We start from the raw sequence: 12,201 nt of genomic DNA, 5'->3' as shown, positions 1-12,201 counted from the left end.
TTAATTTTTGAAGAATTGTGTGCATATTCATAAAAACAAATAAAATTTGCTGTTTTAAGCACAACTATTTTATATATTGGAAAATTATAACTTATTAAGTATAATAAATAAATATGTAAATATATTATATATATATTATATGTGATTCAATATATAACATTAATTTACATAAGAACTATAGTTCAACCATATTATGAAAAATTCTGGTTGACATATATATATATATTATATGTGATTCAATATATAACATTAATTTACATAAGAACTATAGTTCAACCATATTATGAAAAATTCTGGTTAACATATTATATAGTAAACAAAATTTATACATGGGATCCACAATATATTGAAAATAAAGTTTAAAAGATCTAATTATTATAATCAATTTATTATAAAATTTGTATATGCAATATAGTCTGATGTAAATAGAAACCTAGTGAAAGAATGATGAATATAGTTAATTAGGCGAATAAAAGTTGAAATGATTTTCTCATCGTGGATAATAGAAATGGATGGATATTGAGTTAAAAATTTAAGAAATAGATGAAGTGTTCTATTTTGTACAACAGAAGAAGAAGTATTCTTACATATATACATAATAAAAATATCTTATTTACGATACTCACACTATTATGTTCCGATTTAAGCGAATCAAATTTAGAAAAATTCCACATTCTCTGCTCATGTAATATGTGAAAGCTTTAGACTCGTTCGTTTTTCTATAATCAAATAGAAGGATGCGTGTTTTACGCCTGAAGTTAATTTTGATGGTCTCAAAAAATTATTGCTATTTTAAGAATTTTAAATTTACTTAAAGGAAATGTCAATAAAACACTTTATCAAATATCTATCTTATTAAAATAGAATTACCTTTAGGAAATGTTTGGAAACATTGATAGTAGTAAAAAATAAGATAACATTGTTTGGAAACATAGATAGCAGTATATTAAAGAAAAAGAAGCAATAGGCTTATGTTATTAAGAAAAATTAGAAATTTATTATATTACGAGAAACTATATATTTGGCCCAATCTAATTAACAAAAAACATATTTTGTCTAAAATAATCATAAAACAAAATTTAAACATTATATACATATTTCAAATCAAAATATTAATTTAAAATTAATTTACATCAAAAATTGATTCAAAATATACATATATTAAAAAATTAATTTTTACTAAAATATTTTCCAATAATAATTATTAAAAAAATGTTTTAAATATATATAAGAAAAATACAATACAAAGCTTATTGCTTCAAACATCAACTTAAATTATGGTTTTATATTTCACATTAAGATTTAAAAATATAATATATATGATTGTTTATAAGATGGTATGTATAAAATACTATTAATTATATAATTACTTATATAATGGTACTTATAAAATATGATTAATAATATGATGACACGTATATGATATATAATTTTGACATAAAAAATAAATATATTTTTGAAAAAAATAATATATGGAAAAACAATAATATAACACTATATACTTACAAAAAAATATATTTTTTATAAAAGATAAAGTAAACATCCGTGAGGATGTACGGGTTAAAATCTAATTATGGCTTAAACATACTGTTTATTAGGTGAATATTCCACACGTAACATAATTTATAGATTATATACAAATTTATATTAATTATACAGTTTGTATGGCCATTTCACAGATATGTATAATATTTAGAGTTATATGTATATATGAAATAATAAAATTACTTGGCGGTTTATTTTAATATATTTGTATATTGAAAAGGGAGCGTTAGGGCACATGACTTGCTCACATGTTGTTATTACTTATTTGCCCTTATTTATGGTAATATGGCACGTGACTTGCGGTAATTACTTACGTAAAAATGTAAAAAAAAACTGAGGGGATGATTGGTGATGGTTGTGAGTGCTCTATACAGTTTCATTTTTATCTGCAGTGATAAAACTAAAGCAATCAAGCTCTACAGTTCCATTTTTATCTTTAGTGATAAAACTAAAGCAAATCGAATTAATTTATTGAACATTATATATATATGGTTTATATTTTTCGTATCGTGTTTAAAAATATGCTTTAGCTTTTCTATTATTTTAGTATATTGCGAGATTTTATAAGTAAATACATTGTTCAATTAAATTAATTCGATTCTGTTATTTTAGTATACTTTATACGTAGAGCATCTATCATATTATTTTAATATATTATATTAATTTACCAATTTAAGATAATTTTCATTTTAATTCATGTATTAGTTTTAGGGATATTTTGTAAATTACACTACTAACAGTTTGAAATTTGAAAATTATATATTTTTTTATTTCATGAAAACTACACTCTCTTAAATGTGAATTGACTTTTTAACTAGATTAAATATTTCAATAATTAAGATGCAAATTCAAAATTAATAAAGATAATATTATTATAATTATTCATCAGTTGTTTTTCAGTAATAGAGAGGACAAGAGAGAAAGAGTAATTTCCATAGCAACAAGAAAATAACACGATGTGGTCGTTTCTGTTGCTGTTATTTGTTTGAATTTGGAGGAAAAAAGCAGTGTCTTGTGGAGGAAGCAAAAAAGCGGTGTCTTTCTTAAATGTATATGTATGCATCTTCATCGTACCATTATACAAACATTACAGCAAATAGAGAAAAATAAGGCTGAGAAAAAAGAGAAAAGGAAACCAACTCCTGCAATTTTAATCATGATGAACCAAAGGAAGGTTAGAAAATGAACAGAATCCATCGAGCCAAGAGGATTACCAAGTTGCAGAGCACAAAGTCTGCAAAAGTCAATGCCAGGAACAAGCCCCTCAACCCACATAGGATTTCCGGGTCCTACAGATGCGGTGGCAGGTACTTGATCATGAATCTCTCTACCAATGAGAAAATGAAGAAACTCATGAAGAAACAAAAAAAAACTCATGAAATTTTGGCGACAGGTTATTCGTATAAAGAAACAAAAACAGGGATCAGACAATTAATGACTTGCCTTTTTGATGGGAATGCAGGTGTTTGAAGTCTCCAAATGGTTTATCCTCAAACTCCCCCTCACACTTTGTATCCTTTTTCAAATGGTGTTTTAGCTACTCTCGCTCCAAACTTTCCTGCTTCATTCAAAAGATCAAGTGTGTACCTCCTTTGAGATAAGAAAAACCCCTCTTTAGCGCGGCATATTTTTAACCCTGGAAAGTATTTTAACTCACCCAAATCTTTAATATCAAAAGTAGACTTAAGAAAGACTTTGGTTGAGATAATACCTTCCTTGTCACTTCCTGTGATGATAATATCATCTACATAAATAAGAATCACCACAATTCCTTGCTTGCTTGTGAGGGTGAAGAGTGTATGATCAGCTTATGATTTTACAAACCCTCTTCTATAGAGAGTTGTACTCAGTTTGTGGTACCAAGCCCTTGGTGACTGTTTTAATCCATAGATTACTTTCTTCAACCTTAGGACATTCTCTGGCTTGACCATGTCTTCCATACCCGGAGGTGGCCTTATGTAAACCTCATCCTCCAGCTCTCCTTGAAGAAAAACATTCTTGACATCCATCTGCCATAAATCCCATTCCAAGTTCACTGCCAAGGAGAGTAGAATCCTTATGGTATGGAGTTTAGCTACCAGTGCAAATGTATCCAAATAGTCTTCTCAATAGACTTGGATGTATCCTCTTGCAACTAGCCTTGTCTTCTTTCTTTCTGGTTTCCCATTGGCAAGGTACTTGATGGTGAAGAGTAGACGGCATGTAACAAATTTCTTTCCTTTGGGGAGCTCAGTTTCATACCAAGTATCATTCTTGATCATGACACCAACTTCATCCCCAACTGACTCTCTCCACTCTTCATGCTCCATGGCTTTTTCATAAGTCGTTGGTACATACTCTTGATCCAGGTTGCTGATGAAGACTACATGCTCTTGAGGATAACTCGCAAAAGAACATGTTTCTTGGATAGGATGAGCCACTGCATTGTTGTTGAAGTATACTTTGGTGTCCATCCACTGAGATGGTTTCTTCACCCTTGTACTCCTCCTTAATGGTTGAACTTCTTGTTGCATTCCATCTTGATCATGAACAACTTCTTCTTGGATAGCTTCCTCGTAGATAGCTTCGTCGTGGATAGCTTCCTCGTGGATAACTTGAAAATTAGGTTGATTTCCCCCCTCATGATCAGAATGGACTGCTTCTTCAATTGGTGCAGCTTCATCCACAACTGGAGGTATAGGTGAAGTGCTCGGTACCCCACTTGTTTGAGCCTGGCTGATGCCTAGGCTTTCCAGAATGATTCTCAAGCTATTTGCCCTATCTAAAGGTCCTTCTGAGAGATCCTGAAGGTTTTCCCAACTCTTCTCATCATAGTACCCCTTTGATTCCACAAACTTAACATCCCTTGAGACCATAACTCTTCTTGATTTGGGTATGTAGCACTTGTACCCCTTCTGCACATGAGTATATCCTATGAACATGCCTTTGACACTCTTGGCTTCAAGCTTGTTTCTCTGTTCCCCTAGTATCAAGACATATCATACACACCCAAACACACGCAAGTGATCAATTGGAGGTTTTATTTTGTTTAATACCTTAAAGGGAGAGATATCTTGGAGGACTTTGGTGGGGATCCTGTTGATCAGATAACATGCTGAGAACACAACATCTCCCCAGAACCTCTTTGGAACATTGGTATGAAACATCATGCTCCTTGCAACCTCCATAAGATGGCCGTTCTTCCTTTCAGCAACTCCATTCTGTTATGGTGTGTATGGGCAGCTTGTTTGATGGATTATGCCATGTTTTGCTAAGTGATGTTTGAAAGTAATGCTTGTGTATTCCCCACCATTATCAGACCTAAAAATTTTAATCTTGGAATTGAAATGGTTAGATACATAGTTTTGGAAGTTAATAAAAACTTCTAAAACTCCATCTTTAGTTTCAATCAAGGTGAGCCATGTATATTTTGATTTTTCATCTATGAATGTAATAAAATATTTATGGTTCTCCCTAGACACACAAGGTGCTGTCCAAACATCAGAGTGCATAAGATCAAAGCAATTTTCATAAATAGTCTTAGAATTAGGGAAAACAGATCTCTGATGTTTACCAAGAATACAAGCCTCAAAACTTTCATTCTTTAAAGATAGATTAGGTAACATCAATCCTAAGACACGAGAATGAGGATGACCTAATCTAGCATGCCATAAAACATCACTAGCTAAAACAAGAGCAGAATTGAAAGCACAAGATAAATCTGAAAGCTTGGTGTCTTCAAGCAAGTAAAGCTCTCCCTTGCTCACACCCTTTCCCAACATCTTACTGGTCTTTATATCCTGAAAACACACATCATTAAGACTGAAAATAACATTGAAATTTAGATCATTAGTTGCTCTTTTAACAGATAATAAGTTGGATGTGAAAGTAGACATATAAAAAGCTTGAGACTCCTTATCAAACAGTTTCAAGTTTCCTACTCCTTCAATTGGAATTCTATCACCATTAGCAATCACTACACTCCCTAGAGCAGGTTTAACATCACTAATCAGTCTAGTATCCCTAATCATATGATGAGAAGCTTATGAATCAATGATCAAAGGTCTAGTAGTATGTGAAGCACTGTGAATAGAATTTAAAGCATTGACACTGATGTTACCAGAGTTTGCATTGATAGCCTTGATAAGGGCTTCAATGTCTGACTTGCGGATGACGGCATCATCAGGAGATGGCTGAGACATGGCATGGGATGTGGATCCACCAGTGTGGGTGGTTGAGATCATAGCTCTTCCATTTTCTCCTATGTGCATGGAGCCTGGTACTGTGGTCTCATGAGCTCTTGCTTCATGTGCTCTGGTCTGGTTCTATCTGTTGGCTGAAGCAGGTCTGAGGTGAGGATGGAGGATCCAACAATTGGTTTTGGAGTGGCCTAGATCCTTGCAGTGCTCACAAGTCACAGACTTGTCTCCTCCTCTTCTTATTTTGAAGTGTGCTTTGTTGACTGAAGCACTCTCCATCTTCTCAGCCTTGTTTACCATAGACAGTTCCCCTTTTCCACCAAAGAGACCATCTGAGCCTAGCTCTTTCTGAAGTTGAGCACACACATAATCATAGCTTGGAAGCTCTTTAGCTCTCAATATGTGTTTAAGTACATCATTGAAACTTGGGTTGAGTGAGAGATGCAATCCAAAGACCTTGTCTTACTCACGCCTCTCTTCTAGTGTACTAGGATTGTTGGGGAAAAAATATTCCATGAAGAGAATACTCCAGCTTCCGGCTTCCAGGTTCTTGCCTTCAGGTTCCGGGTTCCTGTCCCCGGGTCTGGGTCCCTTCCCCCGGGTCTGGATCCCTTTCCCCGGGTCTGGGTCCCTGCCTCTAGCCTCCGGCTTCCAGGCCGAGTGATTTATCCTGCCTTAGGATAAATGGAAATCTTCCTTTAATAAGATAACCAGCTTGGACAAGAGGGAATCTCCTTAAATCCGAGAGAAAGAAGAAGTATTCCAATACATATGACCTCCCTTAAGAAAAAGGAAAATATTCTATTATCTAAGGATATAATGAATATTTCCAATTCCTAAGAGAGAGGCACGAGCTCCACTATAAATATAGGTTTCTAAACCTAAATAAGGGGGTCAAAGACGTCCATAACCAGAGCTCACCAATTCTACAGCCGCCAAGGCAAGGTTTCGCACCTAGAAGGCCATCTTCATCTACAGGCTTATAGTCGACGAATCCCTGCGATTACTGTCAACTAGATGAAGATATATGCTCCCTGCAGCACGTCTAAAACTCTACTTACTGGCTCAGGCCACGATCTCCAGCTCATCAGCAGGGTCCCTCCATTCTCACAGAAGCACCTCGACATATCATGCTCACTCCAGCATATCGACAGGTCTGCTATCTGTTCCGGCCATGTGCCCCCTAGAACAGATGACTCCTACCAACTACAGAGCTACGTGCCCATTAGGCCATGTGCCCATTAGAGCCCCGTACTCCCAAGGCTACGTGCCCATTAGGCCATACGCCCACTAGAACCTCGTGCTCCCAAGGCTACGTGCCCATTAGGCCATGTGCCCATTAGATCCCCGTGCTCCCTAGGCCACATGCCTCCATTAGGCTATGCGCCTCCATCAGGCTACGTGCCTCCATCAGGCTCCGCGCCCATCTAGGCTCTGTGTCTCCATATACATGAACTACAAACGGCTTGATCCCTCAATGAAGGGTACATAGGCAATCCCCACTGAAGGATGCAACTATAAACCCAAACAACTTCCACGGTTCCTCACCTAGACGCTCAGGGACCGCCCCTGGTGGTCGGAACCATCAACTACAAATCAAGAGGCACCCAAGAACCGACCCTGGTAGTCGGAACCATATATCATTGAGCAAGAAGACCATGCGATCTTCATTATCGACAGGCGGCCCCCGCTTAACGAACAATCTCCCCTGCTGCTACTAAGGCACCAACGACATATAGAGGCCCATACCCATGTGGCAGTATCCTAAGAGCAGGATCTCCTGGTTTATCAACTATCGAAGCAGGAGAATACACTCAACGACGCGTCTCCTTCCTCCTATTATTTCCGTAGAGCTGAGCACGGATCGCTTGTACACAAAAATACCGTAACAAGGATAGTGGTACTTGGCCTCAGCATCTCAAGTTCAGACCACAGCTGGCTGTACTTCCCAAGGTGCTTGGTGAAGTCCATCTCCTCTTGCTGCAAGTTGTTGATTGCCCTCTTAACCTCAAAAATACTGGTGAGGTTTGAAGTGTTGCCTTATACCTTGTGTAAGGTATCCCATAGCTTCTTTGTAGTCTCACAGTGTGAGTAAGACTCCATGATAGGAGTATCAAGTGAGCCTTGCAAGATAGACAGCACCATGAGATCCTCTTGACCCCATTTGCCTTCATCTACCACTACAACCTCCTTGCCATCTTCTCCTTGGGTGATTTGTCTTGGGGCCTTACTGGTGGTGATGTGCGCCCATAGACCTCTTCCCCCAAGAGCTGTCCTGGTCAATCTCGACCATGTAATATAGTTAGGACCCTTCAGGGTGACTGGAATCATCATTGGCTTGTGCTGCTCCATCTTTGCTTGCTATTGTCCAGCGGATAAAAGGATGCGCCAAGAAGAAATTTGAATTTCTGAGGCTAGACAGGAGAGAAAACAAGGACAACCATGATATGTTCTCTAGAAATGAAGTAAGATGGACAGAACAGAGTGAGCACTTCCAATTTTTGAGAGAGAATTTTTTTTGTCAAGAACAGTTTCTATTACCCACTGGGTAAAAGAAAATGAGAGAGATTGTGAAGAAACTAAACCAAACAAGTGAAAGAGTAAGGTGAATATAGTAGATTTACGGAAGCAATTTGGTGTTGAAGAGCTTAGAAGCTCTGATACCATGTAAGAAATTGAAGAACAGAGTGAAGAACAAGAAAGAGAGGGAGAGGAGTTTAATCCAGAAAGTAAAGAGAGAGAGAGAGTAAACAAAGAGAATCTTATTCCCTTAATCTTCTCTTGTGACTACAACTAAGTACATATAGCGATTAACAATTGAGTCTGATGTGACAAGTCCACAATAGCTCTTTTAATTCAAAATTCAAATGGTTTCTTTTGCCTCCAAAGTCGTGTTGGATGAGTTCCTGTGGATGGATTTCTGCAGATGGGTTTCTGTGGATGAATTCCTATGGATGGGTTTCAGTGGATGGGTTTCTGCAGATGGAATCCATGTTTCTTCTTCTTCTCAATAGGTTTTACTAAAAAAAGAGAAATAGCGAAGAAACATACCAGAGGAAGTGCTCAAAGGAAACACTGCTGCAGGAAAAGACAAAAGAAACATGATTGGGTTGCCATCATGAAGAACAAAGCAGCATAAAAATGTACGAGCCTGTCAACCTTTGAGAATGGTCATCCAAAAGAAGTTTTTTGAGGAGGGACTCCACTTTTTCATTGTGAAGTGAGAGCAAATTCTTCTGAAAAAGGAAGGAAATGAATTTAAGATTTTCTTTGTCTCGGAATTAATAAGAGAGTACTTAGTCTTATTGATTGTGTTTACATAAGTGATCGTGAGACCTATAAACTAGATATGGTATCAGAGCTATTCGATCATGGGTGACATAGTTGTGGCGACAGGGAAACCTAATGAAGGAGGAACTTCGATACAATGTTCTCTGCATAGTGCAACTAACTATACCGTGTGGGCTGTAAGGATGAAGATAGCACTTAAAGTGCATAAAGCTTGGGAAGATAAAGAGACGGAGACCCTGGACACCGAGAAGAATAACTTAGCGATGGCTCTGTTGTTCCAATCAATACTGGAGAGTCTCGTACTGCAGGTAGGCAAGTTTGACACAGCAAACCAAGTATGGGAAGCCATTAAAACTAGACATGTAGGAGCAGAACTGTTGGGGTCGAAAACGGTTATCTCAAAATCAACGGCTAAGATTATCATTTTAGCAAATTCTTCACGAAAGACTTCTCGAAGGAAAGATCGAACGAATACAAATACTTATGGACGAGGGTCTCCGGAAAGATCAGTACGAAAAGAGACAGGTCAAGACCCGAGAACCGGACCGTTCTCACTTGTCCGCCTCGCCCATGGGCGAGGACGACCATCACCGAGGTCACCTCGCCCGTGGGCGAGGACGACCAGCACCACGGTCACCTCCCCCGTGGGCGAGGACGGCCAGCACCACGGTCACCTCGCCCATGGGCCTGTTCACCTCGCCCTAGGGCGAGGACAACCATCACCAAGGTCACCTCGCCAATGGGCGAGGACGACCATCACCAAGGTCACCTCGCCAATGGGCGAGGACGACCAGCACCATGGTCACCTCGCCCATGGGCGAGGACGATTCGCGCCCTGTTCACCTCACCCTAGGGCGAGGACAATCCAATCCCGGTCAGTCCGACTCGTTTCGACTCTCGTGTCCTCCGTATAGTTGTGATATCCGCCTTTTGGATCATATACCTCTCGTTTCATCTCTATCGGAGTTACCCTCGAAGTTTTACGACTAAAATCGTAGAAAAGCCCGAAGACCTAAAAACGGCCCGAGAGGATCTAAACGTGTCTAGAGGCCAATCTACGATTTTGAAGGGACCCGAGCCCAATGAGAGTTATGATGGTTTATCCTAACTCGCGGAAGTAGGATAAACGTTAAGTTTCTGAAGATAAATATAAAGATTCGAGGATAACTACAAAGATCGACGTAAAATTGAATATTCCCAAAAGAGATAAACTTGGGCCCAAAGGCAAAGGAGTAAATGGGCCACCGACCTAAAACAACTATATAAGGAGAGCTGGAGCAGAAGAAAATGGATCTGAGAATTAGACTTAGAGAACTCCTGCTAGCTTAGGGAACTTAGAACTTAGGTTGTTAGACTAGCAAGGCAAGGCTTAGGACGTTTTGCCGCCTTTCTGTACTGTTTTTGTCTAGTTAGCATATCTCTACTCCTCTCGGAAAAGTCCTGTATTCATACTATTTCATTAATAAAACGCCTCCGAGCTACTATTTATCTTTATCTTGCTATCTATCTTTTTACGTTCTTAAAGTGATTACGCAGAGAATTCGGACCTTCAGGGAAAATCGGGGTTTCTTGGTTTTCCTCCATACTTATTCATGAAAATCTACAGTGTGAATTTCGGTTCTCACAGTTTGGCGCTAGAAGGAGGAGGGGGGGGGTCGAATTATCTAACTCAAAAATCACAAACGATTAAAGATACAAGATGTCCGCTCCAGTAGCTCACGATGTCGTCTCTTTCAAGGACAGAGCAACGGCTGACCAGGTCAAACCTCACAACGATCTCCATGTCATCGAACTGACCATCCATGACATTGACGCAGCAAGAGTGTTGGTCGACACCGGATGCTCGGCCAACATTATCTATAAAAGCACCCTCGAGAGAATGGAAATCGTCCTGTGCACCGTCACGGAAGGTCCCAGTCCAAATTTTGGACTCTCAGGAGATGCTACTATGACCCTCGGCTCAATCAACCTCTTGGTTAAAGCTGGGAGCGTCGTAAAAATCACGAAATTATTGGTCGTCGATCGCCCAACATCGTACAATGTAATCATTGGAACTCCATGGCTGAATTCCATGAGAGCGATCCCATCGACATTCCACCTATGCCTTAAATTTCCGACCCCTCATGGAGTCGAAACAATTCAAGGAGACCACAGGATGTCACAAGTATGTTTTGCCGCTGAGTTAAAAAGAAAGAACTTTGCGATCGAAGCTTCCCACAAGAAGAAAAGAAAGCTTACTCTCGACGAGGGTGCCCCAGAACAAGACTCGGAAGTCGTCTGGCAGTCACAGAGAGTCGAAGCTCTAGAAGGGAAGCGTGAACCAACATGAGAACCGGTAATCTCGGTCTGTCTCGACGAATCCCACCCAGAATGATGCTTCGAGATCGAAGCCAACCTCTGCGAACCAATGAGAACAGAGCTCATAGCTTGTCTTAAAAAGAACTTCGATACGTTTGCTGGGCCGCAGAGGATATGCCAGGAATCAAAATCGGCATAACATGTCACGAACTCAACATTGACCCGACCTACAAACCTGTAAAACAAAAAAGACGGAAGCTAGGACCAGAGCGTGCTACCGTGGTAAACGAGGAAGTTGAGAAACTCCTCAAAGTAGGGTCAATAATAGAAGTCAGATACCCGGATTGGCTCGCCAATCCCGTCGTGGTCAAAAAGAAAAACGGCAAATGGCTATTATGCGTCGACTTCACCGATCTCAACAAGGCATGTCCAAAAGATTGCTTCCCACTTCCGCACATTGACCGACTGGTCGAAGCAACAGCAGGGAACAAAATTTTATCATTCATGGATGCCTTCTCCGGGTACAATCAGATCATGATGCATCCCGACGATCGCAAGAAGACCGCATTCATCACCGACCGCGTAACGTATTGCTACAATGTAATGCCTTTCGGTCTCAAGAATGCGGGCGCTACTTACCAGCGACTTGTCAATCGAATGTTCTCCGAACAGCTCGGAAAGACTATGGAAGTGTACATCGATGACATGCTCGTAAAATCCCTTGACAAACACGACCACGTATCCCACTTGGAAAAGTGCTTCGCAAGGCTGAACCTACATAACATGAAACTAAACCCGGCAAAATGTAGATTCGCAGTCGCATCAGGAGCGTTTCTCGGTTATCTGGTCACGTGTCGCGGGATCGAGGCCAACCCCAAACAGATAAACG

Source organism: Brassica oleracea, chromosome C6 (assembly GCF_000695525.1).
Source record: "Brassica oleracea var. oleracea cultivar TO1000 chromosome C6, BOL, whole genome shotgun sequence".
Lineage (NCBI taxonomy): Eukaryota > Viridiplantae > Streptophyta > Magnoliopsida > Brassicales > Brassicaceae > Brassica > Brassica oleracea.
This window is presented reverse-complemented; position numbering follows the sequence as displayed.